The 22,485-nt window shown below is 34.1% G+C and overlaps 1 protein-coding gene across 7 annotated transcripts in view; it reads right to left on the bottom strand.

Moving 5' to 3' along the window:
- The window catches only part of LOC117212384 (dual 3',5'-cyclic-AMP and -GMP phosphodiesterase 11-like), a 146,538-nt gene that overhangs the window by 107,350 nt on the left and 16,703 nt on the right, over positions 1-22,485 (bottom strand). For 2 of the 7 annotated variants that reach the window (XM_033457194.1, XM_033457193.1), the window contains exon 1: positions 19,361-19,580. The exons of 2 other annotated variants lie outside the window; for them this stretch is intronic. The gene's annotated coding sequence lies outside the window, so the exon portion shown is untranslated. Of the gene's footprint in view, positions 1-15,341; positions 15,619-19,360; positions 19,582-22,485 lie in introns of those variants that run through there. 3 more of the 7 variants (XM_033457187.1, XM_033457192.1, XM_033457189.1) reach the window with 3 other exon arrangements.

Below are 22,485 nucleotides of genomic sequence, written 5' to 3'. Positions count from 1 at the left end.
TGATCCTTAGCCTTCCTCCGAGACAGCATCGTCTCCCAAGACCACTGATTTCACATCCTTCGAACGGTCAACATCCTTCGAGCGGGTATACACACCCGCAGATCAGTCACTCACTCATCTCGTACATACGCACCAGTGTAACTATCCTCGTTATAAGTTGTGGAATAAACGGTGAAATATAACTTACTATACTGTGTCATATTCATTCAACCACCTCTGTTATCTTAACCGAAACAGGGGAACGACTACTTCGCGGCGTCGATTCACCGAATCGTAGCGAGAATTTACGCCTCTCGCTGACGCGTTTTCCTAGCGACCGCGTCTCTCCGCGATCGGTCGTAACAGAATGCCTAACATTTGTTCTCGAATTCCGACGAAGCGCCGAATTTTACAAAAAAGCTATTACACGAGATAAAGCGTGGAATTAATAATTGGCGAGACACATTTTCCAATTAATCATTTTAAATTATATACACTGCTAGGCAACAGAGAATTCTCATTGGCTTCGTGAAATAGACCACCGACACTGACGAAATTCCTGTGGTCACCAGATCATTCGATCGTACTTAATTAATAAATCGTTAAAATATGGTATCAGCACGATGACTGTCCTGCGCGTAATGCTCGGTAGTCGCGTCATGTCCAGTGCTCATCTGGTGACCGATTATGCCGCATCAAACATTCAGGTTTCACCGGTGCGGCATTGGTGGTCGATTTCACGAAGCCAATGAAAATTCCTTGTTATCCGGTGGCGTATATTTTCCGAAATAACTAATTTGAGTATATTTTTCAAAAGATTAATTTGAAAGTATCTCGGTAATTATTAATTTTAGACCCTGTCTCGTATAATGTTACTTTACGTAGAATTTCATGCTTTATCGGAATTTGAGAAGAGATATTGGACAGTTCATTTAAAAAACTAAAAGAGATCATCCCGATAAAGAAGCAAAATGATAAAAAAATGTCCATATTTTCTCTTGGAAAGCGTGCAACTTTTGTTTGATACATTTTTTTCGAATTATTAAGAGCGTCATGTTACGACCCACTCTATATAATCATATCAAGTTTAATAGTAGGAGGAATGCAATTTTAAAAAAAAATTTTACAAATCACGAGTTACATAATTATCCTGTTTGAGGTAGAATTGTAAAATTGTAAAGGAGAACCTATAACTTGTAACTTGTCAAGTCATTAATATTGTTCATTGCAAATCACTGTGATCGAGTGATCAAATTCAGTAACTTCGATTCGTGTTCCAACATTCGACGAGCATAAAACCGACAAATTCGCTATTATTTCCCGGCCTTTAAATCAACGATATAAATCACCAGCATAAAACATCGGCCCATCTATCAGAACGTCATGTCTGCAATAAGAGTTGCACATCGATATTTTTTTGCTACATTTATCACTCTTACCAGTTTTGAAATCCCATCAATATCGTTCGATAAAATAGTGCTTGTAAAAAATAACATTCTAATAACATAATTCTGAACTTACATTTGCAGAATCTAAAATTCACGAGTCTTCCCGTACATAAATCGCGTTTACGGACAATTTTCGATTGTCGTTCGACTAAAAAACTTACCTACACTGCAACTTTCTCGATAGTTTTGTCTCATCAAAATAGCTAATGTGCATAAAACTATGCATTTGCATATTTATTCAGTCACCCATCAACTACGATTTTACGCTAGCTACGTGATCAACTTCAAACCGAATGATCATAAATTTTCAACAACTCGGTCGTCTAACAGAAAATTGTTCCACGTGAATACAATTTTCGTACGAATATAGTTAATCAACGATACACAACAATTTTTCGACCAAACGATTTATACCATCCCGTTAGCCAATATTTGTATGGCCAACATGTTGTGTAAACTACTGTTTCAATCAACCGCTAATTACGATTTTACAATGTACTTACAATCGACACCGAACATTGTCGAATCAAAAGTATAGCACACAAACGGGCAACATGTGATTAAATTTGTTTTAGAAGATTCCATTTGATCGAAATTCTGTTTGAACGAGAGACATTGTAAAAGTCGATCGATAGAGTCGATCGTGTAGATAGAGGACCAAAAGTTGTTTAATGTAAATGCAACTTTAAGTGCTACGCAATATATCGTACGTGTATATGCCGACCAATCATAATCAACAGATAATTATGAAAAAGAAAAGCTATAAAAAGAGGTTCGGGGAAGCTATAAAAGTTTATATTTCAAGCAATTGCAGGACTAGTAAGAGTTGGATCGAAATACAGAAACGTTAAAAGCGACAGATGTTTCATCATGCTGTAAATTCGATGCAGATTCAGATCTCTGAATTTCTTTTCTTTACATAAGGCACACTGCTTCGAAAGTTATTGAAGGTCAGCGATACGTTATGCATGAACGTGAATTTCCTTTTCTATCGATTGTAATAGAAGAGAAAAAGAAAGAAAAAGAGAGTGGCAGAGGTTATAATAATAAAAATGTATTATCCCGTCAAGAAACATCGATGACTTTCAGTTCTTGGAAAATATAGCGGCGATAAAAAATAGTTCTTTACCATAATATTTGTTCCTCCGTAATAAATATTTTCTTGCTAAAACATTTTCTTTGATCGTTAATCCTTTGGCATTTGAAGATGCGTATGCGCGATATTCTAACTTAATAAATTACTATTTATTTATGCGATCAATTTATCCGTACTTGGTTAAGCTACTTTTAGTTTGTAACGCATTATGTCTTTTTTAGAAAACCAATCGAGAAAATATATTAACGATTAGGCTAAAAATGATTCCACCTTGAAAGGGTTAATAAAGGATTAATAAATCTTGTATATACATTTCGTAGCATATTTCAATTTTGTGTTTGATAAAATATATCGAATTCTAGAGAAATCTATCGGATCTTTTTATTATCAGGACGTTAATTCGTTAGTAATCGATACATAGAAATTCGAATTCAAAGTTACATGTATATTTCTATTATATGTTTAAGCTTTATCGAGATATTTGACTCCCTCCCCCTTCCTCTCTTTCTCTTTCTCTTATCTACTTTTTACTTTATCTAAATGCTTAGCCTGGGTAATCGATAACCGGTGTTGTTACTGATTTATCGAACTGAATTGTCTCTTGACTTGTTTGGATAATCAATGTTCTGTCGCACCACATTAAAGAGTTCAAAGACTACTTTTACGTTGTTGTACAGTAACGGTTAATTACATACAATTATGCGACAGCTATTTTAACAATTTTTATACAATTATCTTGATAAACTGATTACACGTTTTATTTTTCCTATTAAATGGATTACGACAGCTTCTCACCGAGCCGGTTTTTAAATCCGTGTATGATAGCTCGTACGTTAGTTTAACGCTATTTATATCGTAAGATCGTAAAAAAGAAACTTCTTAGCAATAAACATACAAAAAAGACTTCTTTCGTAACGTAAGATATAGTAACAAAAAAGTATTTTAAAAAGTCATATTTAAAAAATTTGCTACCACTTACGCCATTAGGAGATTGTACTCGAAAAAAAATCAGTCGAATATCTAAGAGCTTGTTTCATTCTTTCGAAACGAATTTCCATCCAAGAATGAATTCTTTCTTTCACAGAGCATGATATTTCACGTTTACAGAATATTCCATAAAAAACCAGAACTTTATAATTGTAGGACTTGTAAGTACTAAAGTCTAAGAAAAATCTCTTCCGACGAAAGAAAGTTTCACAATTCTAAAATAACAGATTTTTTGTCTTGCGTATGAATCATCGAAGATAAAGTAGAGCACAGTGAAATTTGGATGTGTGTAGAGACAAAAAAATTAATGACAACGAACTTTGGCTATCTTCAAAATTCAGTCGTGCCAATTAATCATCAAAAATGTAAATATTCCGATTTGCAGTTGAAAACAAAAAGCTGAAATCCGAATTCCTAAATATACCAAACCAAAGGAATTAATTTGAATTTCTAACTTTTCCAATGGTTAGTTTCAAACGTACGTTTAGATACCTCAGAGCGCTTTCAGACAATCGATGGTATTGTTACTACTTCGACGTTCTCAATATTGTTAACAAATATTGACAAATAGTGATCCTTTCAGATGACAACCTTGAAATGTCATCCTATTGATAGTCTGAGGCCACCCTCATTGAAAGAAACGTTATCATAATGATAGATACGTTTCTCAAGAAATTAGTTCAGGCAATTAATTTTTTACTTTTTTTATATCTGTAATTCGTTTGAAAACGAAATACGTAACTATTGTATACGAATTTCAGATGAGAAACATCATCAAACTTAAGGGACCGAAACAATCATTGAATGAGAGAACACAGGGATTTTGAGAGAACGCAAAAAGAATGGAAGGCATTAACAAAAAAAAAAGAAAATAGGTAGGTACATATGTAACAACATTTTTCAAATAGATTTCTTCAATTTTAATAATTTTGAAAATGGGTTAATGTTTCTTTACAAATATTTATAACAAATGACACACACCTAGTACGTAGCAATTTCTACTTTAATCGGATCGTAACGTTAACTTCTGAGCATCGTTAATTTATGCGAAATTGAGTACAATAAGATTAATTAGCTCTGGTAACTGGCAAAACTATAACTCTGTTCCTAGTGCGGATAGAAAAAAGTTGCGGAGAAAAATTTTGGATCTTTTATCAAACTCTATCTTCGCGTGGTGCGATTTTTTTGCAAGAAGTGCATCGGTGTGATTCTAAAGTGCAATTCAACTTTTTTTTTTCAAACCATACCTACGATATCTTCTGCATCTATTGATCGTGTCATTCTGAGCAGAAATGTATTGGAGTAGGTAAAGTAGAAAATCTGTCAATGCTTTTCGAGAGATATAACTTTCCTTTGAACGTATACAAGAAACGCTCAAACTTCCATCGATGCATTCCAAACATTTTTCCGCTCGTTTCCTTACATTTTAGTCATTATAAAGTACATTTATCCACGCTTAAACCATTCTTCTTAATTCGTTTTTTCATCTCATCTATTGAAATAAAAGGTTTAGTATACGCACTATTTAAAAAAAAATTCTACAAGCAAAGATGTTAAAAATCTCGTAATCCTCTATCTTTAATACGAGAAAATGAGATTTTTACAGTATACAGATTCTGAAGTTGCGATATGGTTATGTGAGAATTTTAACGAGTATGATTACTATCTTACCTTACTTTAGCGCATGCCTACTCCCATAATTACTTATCTATTCAGATACTTACGTCAGAAAAAAACTACACCAGCTAAATACGTGAAAGTATGGGTTTGCCGAAGTATAACCATTAAATTATTATTATTTAGGATGTTATCTACGTAAAGAGGAATTAACTGAAGTAATTAACGATAACTAGACTGCGGATGTCTGTGCGCGATGTTTATGAGGAAAAGTTGGACAATGCGTAGAGCATAGATAACGTAGGAAAACGTCCAAAGTACAGTATTCATCATTATTAGAAGGTAAAATACATTTTTATTTAGATTCCACTTTTTTAGCTACGTTCGTAAAAATATGAAGTTGGAGGAAGATACGTAGCCTAATGATAAGAAAGAAAATAAATATTTATCTACACATTCTTTTCCATAAATCAGCGGATGCTCACTTATGGACATTAAGACACTCGTTATTTTATCTTATTGCATTACATTTATATATATAAATATATATTAGATCAATATCTAAACGTGCAATTACTCATATACAGGATGAATCACTTAAGACAAGCCACTTGAATAATTCCTTCAATTTTCAAGATAAGGAGAAATATTCGAAAGAAAAATTGGTGCATTTGTCCAATGCTTGTTTGTTTTATGTTTATCAGAATGTACACTACGTATACTCTGTTTGGGAACCATTCGCCATAAATTTTCATTTTTCGCTCATTATTATATCTGTTACCTTGAGTTACCTCGAGTATATTCAAAAACGCATAATTTCATTTGAAAAGACGATGGTGATCTTGACCATCACGCAATAACCCTATTGAAATCAAACAACTTTTATTTCTTACATTTCTCCTCATTATCAAAATTGGAAAAGTTTTTCGAGTGGCTCGTCTTAGCTGACTCACCCATATATATATGCCCTCATATATACAGGGTGGTTGGTAACTGGTGGTACAAGCGGAAAGGGGGTGATTCTACGCGAAAAAAAGAAGTCGAAAATATAGAATAAAAAATTTTTTTTAATTTTTTTTTAATTTTCCCATCGAGACAACGATCTACGGTGAGATCCGTTATAATGTACCACACGCGTACCGAGCGAAAATTCAAAGTCGATTTTCTCGAAAAGAAAGCCTCAAACGAAAAATTTTTATTCTATATTTTCGACTTCTTTTTTCGCGTAGAATCACTCCCTTTCCGCTTGTACCACCAGTTACCAACCACCCTGTATATATATGTCGGGTTTACATTAGAATTAGGGTTAGGGGCGTGAAACGAATCTCCACTTGGTTTAAGACTAAATCTATGAACGCGTTTCTAATATATCTCTAACTGGATTCCACATTTAATTCCATATTTAATTCCACATATTTTGTAGCTGAACCTTTTCAGGACGTTCCGCGGATTTAATTCTGTGGGGAAAAAATGTCATATGAATATGGATCGCTTGAAGCTTTATTACAGAGTTACAGCAAAAATAGGACATATGAAGGGAACAATACTGCAGCCGGCTACATCGCTCGATTTCACATCACTAGATTTTTATGCGCGGATAACCTTGAAAAAAGGCACGATTAAACAAATCGATATGTGTGGTGAACTGATGCGAAGAATCGATCGATTTGTTGAGATGAAACAAAATCAAGATGAACTAGTTGGATAATAAATTCAATTTTTTACCGCTGCCAGTCTCCTGTCGGCAGGAACATTTCGAAATCGAGTATCAACACCTAGCGATTACATTCATCGCCATCGTATTTTTACATAACGGCAAATCGCTTTTGCTGTTCCTTTCGTACTTGTTCCTTATAACTATTAAAAAAACTATTTAAAAAACGACCCATGTTTGTATAACATTCCTTTTATTCGTACCTGTAAAATAATATCGAGAATTTACCGAACTTCCTTTCTGTATTATTATCGAGAAGGAGCTGCCATTAAAAAGAGATAAGAATAAAATTAGAAAAACGTTATTCTTCCTTATTTTAAGATCTACGGTACACAAAGAGGTGATCAATTGTAGAAATGAGCTATCTGTTCGAAAACATTCGCGTATTATTACTTTGATAGAAGAAGTACGTAGGTGTATTGCATTTCAAAAGCGATCAACCTAACAAAAAACTAAGGTCGTTTTATACGGAAATGGAACGAACCCAGTAGGAGATTAACAACATCAGAAACTACGTCGAAACTTCATCAAAATTGAAAGAACTTCGCGGAAACAAACTTTTTGTATTACTGTTACAGAACCATAGTTGAAAACATAAAATAAGAGATGGTTACTGTTACGTCCCGTAACACTCTACCTAGCCAAGGCCACACACCGCGGGCAATATGGCAACCAGATGTCTTCGGATACTCGCAGCGTATCCTCCATAGTTTCAAGTACCTTCCATAAATCTCATAGATTTCCTAGAAAAGGTCCTTCAAACCAAACGTCTGTTTCCGAAGAATTTCTAAAGACTATTATCTACCCCGACTGGACAAGGGAAAGTTAGTTTTTCTCACGTACGCTGCAACTTTCCTCCCACTAACCACTTTCTCTCGAGGGCGATTAAGACCCTTCGTTTAACCAATTAAAAACGAAGCCTATTCCCTCACTCTCCTAAATAACATCGGCACCAACAAATCCGATGGTCCCGTGCGCTAGACACACCCATCCTTAGCTTTCCTCCGAGACAGCATCGTCTCCCAAGACAGTACTGATTTTACATCCTTCGAACGGTCAACATCCTTCCACCGGGTATACACACCCGCAGATCAGTCACTCACTCATCTCGTACATACGCACCAGCGTAACTGCCTTCGTTATAAGTTGTTGGAATAAACGGTGAAATATAACTTACTCTACTGTGTCATATTCATTTAACCACCTCTGTTATCTTAACCGAAACAAGGGAACGACTACTTCGCGACGTCGATTCACCGAATCGTAGCGAGAATTTACGCCTCTCGCTGACGCGTTTTCCTCGCGACCGCGTCTCTTCGCGAACGGTCGTAACAGTTACGATGCGATGGATAAAAGCAGGTAAAGATGCCAAGAATTACATAAACATATCGTGAATTGGCAAGTACAAATTTAAGGTATATTTAGCTTCCACGCATATAGAAAAGTCAATGAAAAACTGAAAGGAATGTTTCGTTACGATAGCATTTGTAGTATATGTGATAACGTGTAATAATTTAGTGCTATACAAATTTGACATAAACAGAATCTAACACGACAGAATTTCATTTTTATGCAAAACGGCGATTCGAAACACACGTCGCAGTATTGCCCGAATGATTAAAAAAAGCAAATTAGGAAATAATAGCGAGACGCAAATGCCAAGAAAAAGGAACTTGCATAAGAAATTTGTTTGAAGATATTAACAAACTTAATCGAGAAAGGTACTGTTACTAGCCGAAACAATTACATTAACAACAACATAAAAAATAAACTTTTTAATATACAATTTGAAATTCATAAAAAATCGTATACTTAAAGTTCCAAGCTTATAATCTTTTAATTCGTCAAATAAATTGTGTAGTCAAAGCTGTATTTATTAAATACTTTCATAATAAACGTAAAATACAAAAAGCAGAATTCAGAAGTTCACATATGCTATGTAGCCTTTGTGTGTCCATCCATCACGTTCTACACACTGCATGCAATCTCCTAAGAGTTCAAGCGCCTCGTGCCATATTCCTCGGGTCAATATACGCAAAAATAAGCTTCGTTATTTTGTCCAAGTTTATTCGCTTCGTTTGAATGTGACTGAGGTGACATTAAGCAGCATCTTACGAATAGTTTAAGCTTTAGAAAATAATCTTTTATACGCCGGTTTTACGCCCTACGAGTGTCCTCTAAAACGTACCAGCAACCTATTGCTTGGAACTAAATACGAAAGACGAAATGATCTTGTAACTACAGACGAAAATGATCGGTAATGATTTTCGATATTAGTATAATGTAAATACATATTGTTACGTATCTCATATTGTATATATTGTACAAATCACTTCGTGCAATATACATGTCCTTTTTATCTACTGATTATCAAAACGTTATAGCGCACTTCCGAAAACGGTCAAATATAAATAACATAACACAACACTTGAAAACGTGGGGAATTCGATAATTCCTAAAACGTTTTGTAACCAATTTTTATTGACACGAACACGGTTGTTGCCAAATACGGTTGCCAGATCTTTCATATTGTCTTACGGAATATTGAAATAAGAATATATATATATATATATATATATATATATATATATATATATATATATATATATATTGCCAGCTTTAATAAGTGTCCAGTGACTTATGAACAGGAATATGCATATGTCATGTATATAGATATACGTAGCTACAAGCGGAGAAACGACTCAGTTATCAATATTGATAATGTATCGAGAGACAAGAAATACATATCAACCGCAAGATCGATTAAAATTATCAAGTATTTTCCCACTCGAATGTTCGTATGACAACAATTGCGCATGATGTGTATTACTCATTTAGGTATTACATACCTAAATGAAAAATGTCAAAGAACTCGATTGTACGACATTATTCAAATACGCAGGTTACCCAAGCATATGGAGGATACCTGAACATCTCCTTTGTTTTTAACGAGCCTCTTCCCACTTAGAATTGGTATATTTTTTGCTTTCCATGAATTTAATTTTCCAAAAATTCGTAAAAAGCTGAGTACTTACAGGTGAAAATTTAATATCCGCATCGCTTGCTTTGCTTTTACTTAATTTTCCCAATGATCAGCCTCGCGCCATTATACAATGGTGTCTGATTGTCAGTATAAATGCGCTTAAATATCCTGTTTATCTTTAATGATGTAAGAAATGTTTAAAGGAGAATTTAACATTGTTTTTTAAGGAACGTTCTTCTTTTTACGGGTATTATTTAAAAAACAATAAAAGCCATCGCTACTTTTTTAAAACATTTTGCTCTATTGCATCTTATAACGAACGTTAAAATACATTTACGTACGTTTAAGTTATATTTTCAGATCGACCTTCAACATCGAAGAAGTGATTAAATTAAAGCGTGAATTTATTATGTGTTATAAATATTCGAAGCGAATTTCGTTGGCAATGCAGTTTCTAAAATAAGCAACTAAGGATCACGACGCTCCAATATCTTTACTGGATTATCTGCACGAGGTGCTGTCATATGCAAAAAAACATTTCTAAATCTTTAGATTAGATGCAATGGACATATACATATCGTGTTCAGTATGTTTATCAAATGTGATGTCATTGGATCTCTTTTCATTGAAAGTTAAAAGAAGAAGCAATCTATTATTCCAGAGGACATGGTGACGTATTATAATTAAAGCTTGTGGTGCTGTCATGTTAGGAAAAATTGAAACTTGTCACAGAGACTCTATCACAACCGATGAAGATCACTTCGAATGTTTATAACGTAAACAATTCAAGTGTCCTTAGTCAAGTCGAGTTCACATATGTACCACTATAGTGCTTGACAATCTGATTAGTTTCTTGATGTTCAAGATCATCTCACGGTTATAACTCGAGTATGCTCGAATATATTTTGACTGTGCATACAAGATTGTGATAGATAAGAATATGTCTCGTTATAAAAAAATCTTAAAAAATATCAAAAAAATAAAAAAGAAAAAGGAATTGCTCCTTTTCACGTTCCTCTTGCGAAATCATTTAATACCTATACGCTTATACCTATACGATACCTATATGCTTTCTACACATTTCTCATATTATTAAAATTTATAAAATAGCAAGTATCGAAGTACGCTATTTCCAAAAACAGCAAGTACCAAAGTGTAATAAATTGTATAGAATTTGAAGTCAACAACGATAAATTAACCAAATGAGTTACGCATAATTAAAATCATCTTATTAAAATTATGATATATCCGACGTATAGACGTCTCATAAGGCAAATGCGATTTCGCATGAGACGTAAATGTTTCATCTATATTTATCTAAAGACTATGACAGTCAGAAAATGGATAAAATCGTTCCATCAATATTGACAAATTTATAAATCAACTACCACCTTTCTCGTAACTATTAATTATTTACACTGAACACATTTCTATCCAATTTGTACCGATTTCTAAGTTCATCTTCTACGTACAAATAATACAAGTATTTATACATAGTCTTTAGTATTTTCGTATCTAGATATATGTTCTCACATAGTGATTAATTAAACAACGCAGAAGTCACGTATAAATAGCATTCGCAGACGTAGTATGTTGAAAAAACAAGAGTACAAACATTATAAGAAGCAGATATATGGTTGAAACGTCGTTTTGTCCGTTGCAAAAATTCTGCGTTGACTAAATGCATTAATTTAATCGATGCGGAAACCTTTGACAAAATATGTCCAGTTTAAGTAAAAAAATTCTCTAAATGGAAAAGTATGCAACGATCCATAACAATTGATGTCTCTGTTCTTTAAAAGCTATAATTCTATAAAAACTGTTTTTCTCTTAACTATAAATATCGCGATGCAAACATACCGAGCTAATAATAATTATTCTTTTATTACCAGCTTGCGCAGCTCGAAAATATTCGACAGATCATCAAATGCGGTACCTGCTGACAATCGTCAATGCATCTAACTTCAACATAGATATTATTTAGAGATAAGGGCGAATCATTCAGCTAGTCAAACGCAACGATCTGTTTTTCATCCACCAAATTCGCGATTGTTATTAGTTCACGCAAATGCAAGTAATCAGTTGAAGATTTCTTGCAAATAACGCTATAAGTGGAAAAATGTTGTTTTTTATCGTGTAACATCCTACGTACCAGTTGGAATACTGTAGTATAGAATTCACGAGTAACTTCCATTTGTAAATGATGATTAAATAGCGTTAAACAGTGACACAGGCAACATCGCCTTTATGTAAATCGCTGTAAATGCCATTTAAGCGATAGATTTACGCTCGTATACACTAAATATCACCATATGCTATGAAGCTATGAATACTTTCAGAACTCTTCAGGTTTGGCTTCGCGCTGACTTTAATATTGCAACTATTTTTTTCAAATGAAAATTTATAGGGCAGTCCGGTGAAATGTGTTGCATGGTTATAGGTGCTTCACAAGATTTGGCATCGAGTTGGTGGTGGTTTCGTTAATGAATACGTAAGGTTAGAATGGTCAGTGAGAATCCGGCTGAAGGCAATTTGCCTTCTTCTGGTTAGTGCTGAGACGTTGAGTTACGTCTTGCGCGCTACGCTTATACGGCGGTTGCTGAGCCATAAACGGATCTAAAATTTGTTAGTAGCCTTTTGACAACAATTTAAGCGTCATGAAGAGTAGGTTTGATTTCTTTGAAATGAGTAAGCTGGTGGCCTCTTGTACTCTTTCGTTAATTCATTGTCTGTATTCCCTACGAAATTACGATTTCAGAAAAGATAATATTATTCATTCAGCTTCTTAGTATTTTTTCTTTCGAAAAGAATTTTTTTTAATAATTCTCGTTACTCTGTCTTTAACAGAATTCTGTTCAAGATTAAGGTAAATTTGCTGTGACACATCGATAAGATTGTTCATGTTTTCTCAGTATATTCTGTAACTATTCCTGGTGCATTATGCGAGCCATGCGATCTTCCTAAATAGTTGCACAGTTGCATGTAATTGAGTGGCCATTCTCCTGATTCGTTTAACATTGTTATTCCGTTGTGTCAGTGATGAGAGGCATATATCCTTGCGGGAAAGGTACAGCGTTTGAGATTCTTTAAATTCCTCCAACACAAATATTCGTTTACTATACTCGAGTGCTTCGAACGCGAATCATGTACGTTTCATTGATGCTGAATGTACTTAGTGTCATACGCTTTATTAATGCCAGAAAAAAGAAATATTAATACGTTTCCTAGATTCACGTAATCAGATGAAACACACGTGTACATGCTAGGTACATGGTCAATCATTAACGACTAGAGGAAGACGTTTCGCTTTAGTTTTGTTTTCTCCTCGTTGATCGAGGGAGGTATTCATTAGAGACAGTCATTAGGTATGTACATGTTACTAATTGAAGATTCAAAACCATAGAGGCATTTAAACTGGCAACTTTTACTTTTAAACGAATAATATTGAAAAGAAGAGACACAAACTCGCTCGCTCGCGATATATTTCTGATAAGTTAAAACCAGTTCCACATAGTTTAAACATTTTATTTAGTTTAAACAGTTTTCTGTCCTTTCCCCGACAACTCGACGTTCTCGCAGGTTTCAATCGTTATCTTATCGATGGACATTTCAATTTTCTCTCTCGCTTTTACCATCGTATGGAATATATCGTATAGTCAGCCGACTAACATTAACGCGGCGCGGCGCGCACATGTCGAAGCTTTTATCGAGATAGTTAAATCGTATGAAGATTAAAAGTTTGCTTTAAAAAACGGCTCGAATTCGCCGCGGAAAGTGATTTCACGTCAGACATCCGGCAAGAAATCGGTACAGGTAAGCGGACAGGTTATGCGCAGACAGGTAAGGTATGATTATCAATAAAGCTAACGAGTCAGTGAAGGCAAAGCCGCGGCATGAGCTTGCTGCACGCAACTATCGACCATCGATGTAACAATATCAATTACTATTCCCAACTCGTTACTAGCCTATGCCACGTAGACGATAGAATGATTCGTCGAAGATGATAAAACGAATGCGACAATCGTTTAGGTTCACGGGAAAGATAGCCGTGCTTTCACCGAAAACAAAAGCGACAGCTAAGCGTTGTCTACCATCGAGTGAAAGCAACATTGCTCGATGTTATCTGGAGACTCGCTCCGTTGACATTCCCAGTTGGTAATCGAAATTGCAAAGTTTCGACTTCGTTTGTTTCTGTCCTTAAGGAAGACTGTAAATTATTGTCGTGAAAGATCAAATATGCGGATGCTAAGAATCACAATAGAAGGAAAGAAAGACTCTATTAATTTCGAGAGTACTTTTATGAAATAAGTAGACCGATAAAAGAATACTTCTTTGTTCTTGTTCTTTTCTTTCTTTTGAAAACATCTAAATGTCAGCTACAAGAGTACATAACGAAAAGTCCATTTAAGGATTTGTATGCCACCTTTAATGGACCTTTCAACCTTTAGGGTGATCGTAAAATCAAATGGATAAAAGCACATTATGTCTTCCTCGGTACCGCACAAATTTTGTCTGAAACATTTTTTTTATCACAACGAATAAGAAAGTAATTAAGAAACACCCTGTATACGCGTGTAATGTTTTCATTCTTGTTTCAAAGTATACAAAATGCTTAACACTCTTGGATACATTAAATTATACAAATTTCAGTTATACAAACAAGAGACTAGTAATCAGGATGATAATTATCTATCTTGTTTCATTAATTGATTGATTCTATTAATTCATTGTCTAAATAATTTTAAACACAGGTATTATGAATTGCTCGTTTGCAAGATATTGCGGTTCATTTTTAGAATAAGTATATAATATAGCAGCCCAGATGTTTAGATGAAACAGGACCTAGAACTTGTATCTACTAATGATCTTCTTTTAAACTCTGTCGGATTTACGTAACAAGGTTGCTGTCACCAATTAAGAGAAATGGAAAAGTACGAGAAAAGTAGACGAATAGTAAGCATCGTTACCTTGGCATATCGAAGATAATTTTTTCAAGCTTGTGCAATTGCGAATCGCGAAATTTATCTACTGCAGGTATGAGTAAAATCAGTAGAAAGTATCAATGTCGTTAATTAGAATAAATTATAGAATTTTCACAAAAGATAGCTTACGTTGATATTTCGGGAAAGAAGAATTTTGCAGTATACTATCGGTAGACATTCAAAAACAAACTATCAAATTTCAGATTAAAAAATTTGTCCTCTCGAACGCATGTCGATATTGTATAATGTTCGTGTAACATTAACGTTACGAGGATGAATTTAAAAATTAATTCTCAAAAATTACAGCTACTAACGTTCAGAAGCTACGCGAATACATAGTTTCCATAGCATAAGCCTATACTACTACCTAAGCTTAAAACTACCTTCGTTTAAAAAGAAAAATAAAACAAATATTTCGCAGAGTCCGTAATTAAAGCAGACGAAGAAATACGTAATCTATACAAATTTAATATTTCATGTGTCAACACAAATAGAATAGTTAAAGCTACGTACGTTTTGTACAAAAAGAACTTACATGTCTGGCGTAACGTGAATTCACGATTTTCGTTTTTCGTTGCACGTATCCAGTTTTTCTTCTACGAGATCCAACAGTCCAAGAAGTCTCGTATTATTAGGTAGTCTCTTTTCGTAGCTGGTTTACATCCTTGGGAAAACATGTGGCCACTAAGACGCGATCACTACAATTTCGTTTTATCGACTCTTTTTAAAAAGTTCATACCACTGATACCTTCGACGTCGCACGAAGTCGTTGTTTCTTTTCTTCGTTTCATCTTACTGTATATTCTCACTAGCTGTTGAACGACGAAATAAGATACGTTGTCTGTATACGAGTAACTTCTCGGATATGTATTTACGTAATTGAATTTTATGGGGCAACTGCGAGCAACGATTACCAACAGCATTATGTGCTCAACGAAGACGTTTCTAGCATTTAACCGCTAATTTTTAATAATTAATGGTTTGCGATAAACAATAGTTTATTTTACGATAACTTATCGCTAATAAGACATTCTCAATTTGTACGTGATGAATGGAAATAAACTACTGCATAACTGCCAATGAAATAATACCATACAATTGGTTTCGTACCTTGCCAATAGCAGAATTTATGGGGGGAAGAAAGATAAGGAGATAAGCAAAGTATAGATTGACGTAAACTCTCATTGTAATCGATTTTATCGTAGTATGTTTTACAAGCGCATATGACATGTAAGAGAAATAAAAATCTTGAGTAAACCGGTGGATAGTATGACACCTATGTGTCTATCAAGTGCATCCTATTAATTTGTAACATTTCGAACTTTTTAAGACCATATTACGATTCTCTTATTACAGTTGCTTCTCGTAAGTAGGCAAAATAGAAGGTGAAAAGGTTTAACTATTTTCTATAGGACAATACGATGACCCCAGTGAATGTAAAATTTGTCACATTTTTACCGTAATAACATAACTGTAAATGTTTTTAATTTAACATATATTTTCTGTGGTTTCTTTTTTATACATTTCTTTAAATATGTACATTCATAGAATCGAAACATTTGCATTCGGTAAATCATTGTATTGTATAAAAATATCCTATAAATATATAAATTGAAAATATCTTGAAAGTATCATTGTATAATAATGAATATTTATACGAGAATTACGCTGAAACATCAAATGGTATCTCGCACGAACGTAAAGTTGTAATTTCAAGTTAATAAAATTACTTCTATCTATAACGTATTTCTTATACTTAGACAAAGTACGTCTACTTTGCGTAAAATTCGTCTTATCTTCAAATGCATTGACCGAAGTGAACTGCTATTTGTTTTGCAATAGGTACCCACGTTGTATCAATAATTGATTAGATGTAAATATTTGTATACTTCGGGAAAAGCGATAATTCTTCCCGTTTGCACTTTGCACTTAAATCTATCATTCAGAGATTTTGGATTATTTATTCATTGAAAGGAAGATTTCTTAATGAAACAAATACGAATGGGGATTCGAGCTTCTACACACACACACGCACACCGTATTTTAAATTAATATCAAAAGAACTTGAATTACAACTATTAATTTACATTCACACGGATAAAAACAATGAATAGCATGGAAGTCAAGCAATAAAAGAACGAAGTGTTATGAGAATCATACAGTGTAACAGAATAATTTTGTCTCTGAATATTATATAATCCATGAAGTTATTAGAAATATACCAAGTAAGAAGGAACGAAACATTAAAAAACAACCATATTAAAAATAAAAAGACAATGGAAAAAAGAGAATTCCGCTAAAACGAAAGAAATAACGAGCCACGTTATTTTTGGCTCGTTTTCTTTTCTAAAATCGTGAATATTAGAAAATTAGATCGAATATTTTGAATGGCAATAATAACGATACGCTATGACATTTATGCAGCTTGGTAGAGAGATATCTTGCTATCTCATCGTTGGCAGTTACATTGTTATGTCTTGCATAATCAGACGAAGATTGGAAAGTTATGAACGGCAATGAAGCTACGGATCGTATAACACGGTATCGTAATCCATGTATAAACCGATAAACACGAATATCCTTCTAGAACATCTTTTATTGCCGAAACATACGACTGATCTTTCTTAACGTAAATCGAGATAAGGAAATCGCATAAGTTGTTCGCTGCTGCCACGCGTGGAATTGCCATTTATCAAAACGAAAATAGTCCGAGTAACCTTTTCAATGGATCTTCTTACCTCGCGAATGTAGGTAAACAACATTTTAATATTCTGAACAAGAAAGTTAATCACGCGCCCTTAAAGTTTCCATAATTACCATTTTTGGTGCTGCGCAGTCTTCGCCGGCCAGAAAAATATATTTTATTAGCTGTAACGCCACAACCGAATGGCGTCGCTGACGTAACGTGGCCTGCTACGCAAAACGTACACCGCTACAACGTACGACGTAAACCGCGTGCTGCTGACTGATTGTGGCTAAAAAACATCTCGAGACATTTGACGAACTGATTTTATGCTTTCCGCGACTTTGAACGATTTTCTTACGATTTATATAGTTTTCTATCTCTTAAACGTTACATGGAATATTATTAATTTGATAATAAATGCTATTGGGAATACAAAATAACGTTTGACGATTCTATGAGAGGAAATAGCTTCACGTATGATATTTGATACCGCGGCCGGAAATATGAAATCTATCGTGGATACGGAGAAATAACAGTAAATTGCTTTGTTGGAATAAATGACAAGGAAGTAGTTATGCATACCAAACAAATTTTAGCCAGATATAAGAAATTTCCTTATTATTCATTCTATAGGAGAAATGGTACGGCAGAGACCCTTATTTTTCATGCACGAATCCCTCGGCTGAAAAAAGGGGATTTTCGTAAGTCGGTAAGCATAGTTTTTAGCGTTCAACGTAGATAGGATTATATCGCAGTTTACAATGACCTTCTTTGAATTTTGCTTCGCAGTTCTCAATACCATTTCCTAATACATACATATTATCGTTCCAACGATCAAGCAATAATGAACGATAAACAAAGTAAATCTTTGATAAATCTATCCAAGTCAGGCGATGCGTGTTAGCGATAACTGAAATATTGTTCGTGTTTCGGTGTCTCAGAAATTGCGTTCAATTTTTAATGAAATTCTTCCACGATACCTGCGGTAACTGATAACAAATCAATTTCAGCTTGTTAATTTAATCATAGCAACGTTCTGTATCACCATATTGTAGTCTATCTTTTAAACGTGTCAAATTTAAAATGTTACAATCCGTATCAGACCACATGAAATGCTAAATTACACGTTGCAGGCTCGTGCATTCGTTATTGTGACGTTAGACGTTTACGTTATTCTGAAATACACGGAAAAAATGTATGTATGTATGTATGTATGTATGTATATGCATGTATATATGAATTGAGTATCAAGTATGTATAAGCTAATTTGATTCCCATTATTATTGAAAATATACTATAGGATACTATAGGATAGGTTACTATAGGATACTTATTAATATATTAATAAACTGATAGTTAATATATGTGAATTATCATATTTATGCTGCAATATTAATTTCTAGTTTCTTACTCAAGAAGTATAAGTAATTGTGATTCGTAGATAAATATGTTTCAATCAATCATAAAATTTCTGTAACGACAATATTTATCACTTATTCTCCCGCTTCCTATCAGTTTCATCAATTTCGTATTTGAATTTAAAAGAATATTTTAATGATTACAAGTTAAGATATCTGTAAAATTTGAATTCGGATCGGAGAACTGATGTTATGATATATAGATAGTGAGTTCTGCATTATACAACCATCTAATACCGTTACTTAGCTATAACACTACGCGATGTTTTATCGTGCGCACTAACCTATCTTTTATATCGATCATCATCGACCACTGTTTTGTAATATCGTCAACAAAATATGACACGAAGCCATCGTGTGATCGATTTTTCCGTCGAATGTCAAGCCTCATGATTCTAATTGCATTCGCCGTTTCGATCATCTAGTCGAACGACGCACATCACTATTTACCTTCATTGTGGACAATCTTAGTTCGTCGACCGCAACATCAACAACGCGGTAAGATCGACACGTATGGTTACGTTACCGCCTGTTATCCGGAGGTTTGGCAAAAAGCTGCTTCTCAAAGCGTGACTAATATCGACGATTTTCGTACAAGGCGAAAAGCTTACACAGAGACGAAACAGGCGAAGCAGACGAACCTGCCGCACGACCTGCACTGACTCTCGTCTGCTTCAACGACAGAACCTGGACTCTCACTATACGACCGCGTGCTATACGCGTTGCACCCAGGGCCGTATCTTCCCGATCATCGTTACATACGATTCGTTTTCTCATTAAAATGGTAAATATAATGGTAAATACAAATGATCCTGGAAAAAATTGATTCGCCATCCATTTCGGGCGAAATAACGATGTTATCTTCTCGTAAAGAAGCTCTGCACACGTTGTACGAATATTGATCGATTGACCAAAATATTGACTAACGGACGAAATTTGTATTAAGTTTGCAATTTACGATCATTCACGGAGATTGGCGATATTTTAGAAATTCTGACGTTTCTTATGACCACGATTAATCAACACGATTATCTTATTTGAACCATGCTTTAATAAAACTGAAGAGGTCATTTCAGGAATTACGTAACACAAAATACAGCCAAGCTTGTAGATATAGCCGGCAATCAATTACTTTAGTCAAGCTATCTACCTAGGCTTATTGCTTCTTGGAATACTTAGCATAGGGTCACTGTAGGAGTTATTCATTTACAGAAATTGATCATAGCGCGCATTACGTAAGTGAAGCGTTTATTTGAATATATCGAAAGCTACCATATAATTGTTTAAATATATACGGCGCTTCGAATATACCAATATAAAAAGAATTAAAGCTAACTGATACGATATTATTATTAATTCAGACGTTGTTCTTATATACCTTGAAGATACCGATACTTTATTTTTACAAATATCGAATATCGCTAGTGACAGCTATCGCGTACATATAATTTAGAAATTTAGAAACGAAATCGTAATCGTAGTAAAATACAATACGTATCTAAAATAATCAGGGAAAAAAGAAATTATTTACAAGTTTCATTTACACTGACCATTTGTCGAAGAGGGAAGATAAAATCGGAAGGAAAATATACGTACAGCGAGTGATATATTTAAGTTGAAGTAGTTATAAGCTGTAATTTAACGTGTGTTCTTTACTCGCCAAAAGAAAAAACATTATATTACATATTATATAGATCTTATATTAATATTGAATAGAAAGGTAGAATTCAAAGACAGGAAGGTAGCTAATTATAGAAGTACAGTGTAAGGTTAATTATATCTCGCTGCATTATTATGCAGGGTGTTGGCATCCATTCTTGATTCGCCCCTGACTATAGCGCAGCAGTCTAGAGTCTAGACTCTAGACTACACGCCAGTACACGCCACGCTACTCTCTGTCGCACAATCATATGTACAGTGCCGCATATACACGCATCTAGTGTCCATATACATATGTAGTTCATACAGCTGTATAAAACGCTTATAAAGAAAGAGTACGGTTTATTCCCCCTCCACTATGTATTGCAAGCTACGATTCTGGAAGACTGATAAAGGATGAAGCGCAGCATTTTTTGGAAATGTGCTTTTCAAAAAATCGACGTTAAACTGGCAGTTTTGCGATAGGCGTATGTAGATATCTTACGTACTGAAATATAAAAGAAACGAATGTAATTAATCAGGTATAGAAATTAAACAAATACGTGACAAACGGTAAACATTAAAAAATGAAAGCAGCATTAAGCGACTTAAACGGTACTAAAGGAATAAAATAAGGAAACTAATGTACATGTTCGAAATATTATGTTTCATTTCCTTCATTCTTCGACGCTTTTTTATGATTCATATTTTTCTTATGCAAAATATAGCAGAATATATGTATACGATATGTTACGTATATATTATTGTATACATATGCATATATACATAATTACTAACAGGAACATACCTTGACCGAAATTTCTTCTATGTACATAATAATTACATAATTAAAGAAAACTAAGAAAAGGAAGTCTTCATATATTTCATGTTTAGTATGTATTTATGAATAATTCATTTAAAAAAAAAGTCCAGTGCGGAATTTAAAAATAGGAAGTGTTAGATAAGTAAATTATTATATCCTAAATAATGGTAATTCGAACAGCGGATTAATTCATCTTTCTTGATTAATACGTTTAAGAAGAAAGTGTGAGATTTTTCGTACATTGAAAGTTGGATGGAAGAGATCTGCTTTATCAACACTGACGTACAAAATCTCTGATACTCGCATGCAACGCTCTCAACCGGAGTACTTCATAACTATTATGTGATCTTAACCGAACATTTATCAAAAAATGATAATTTGCTTTATTTCAAAAAGATGAATTTACCGATTTAAAGCATATTTACTCTATCAAAGATAATCCAAATTATTGACGATTAGCTATAAATAATCATCTTTAACATCACCCGAAATCACGCATAAACTACAGCTAAAAAATTCAATTTCTTCGACAATTACACTAGCAATGTAACTAGGGAAAGAAAGACTTCGTGACATAAGAAAGCGTATTCTGTCTTATATTTTCTTCAATTGTCTACATAAACGTAGTTGTAACCAATAATTACGTAAATATAACTACTAATTATAAGTAAATTTGCGTCCTGATATTGACAACTTTATTTCTTGTTTTGCTAAAATAAAAGCTAAAAAGAGAACAAAAGAGAAATGGAGAAAAATAAGAAGGGAAAGGCCCGAAAAGGAGGTACAAAGGTAATGGAAAAACCAGAACAAGGTAGGCTATCATAGTTCCTTATTGACACTACCGTATCGATCTCCTCTCTGACAAATAATGCTCTCGTTTCGCAAATAACACGTAACTGAAGCACGCGAATATATCACAGGAATAGTCACAGCCGGTGCGCAATATACACGTGACATATAGGTAATCGTTAAGGCCGTTTGCTTATTGACAGATAAAAGTAATTGGTAATGCGACTAACTGTCGTCGTTCAAAGATAACGGTCGTTCCTTAGGTTCTACTCATCGTTCTATTCGGTCCAAGGTGTAAGCAAATGCGTCTACCTTACTGCAAAAT

The sequence above is a fragment of the Bombus bifarius genome, unplaced genomic scaffold, assembly GCF_011952205.1.
Source record: "Bombus bifarius isolate JDL3187 unplaced genomic scaffold, Bbif_JDL3187 scf7180000008289, whole genome shotgun sequence".
Lineage (NCBI taxonomy): Eukaryota > Metazoa > Arthropoda > Insecta > Hymenoptera > Apidae > Bombus > Bombus bifarius.
Note: the sequence above shows the minus strand (reverse complement) of the source record. Positions and strands in the feature narration are given on the sequence as shown.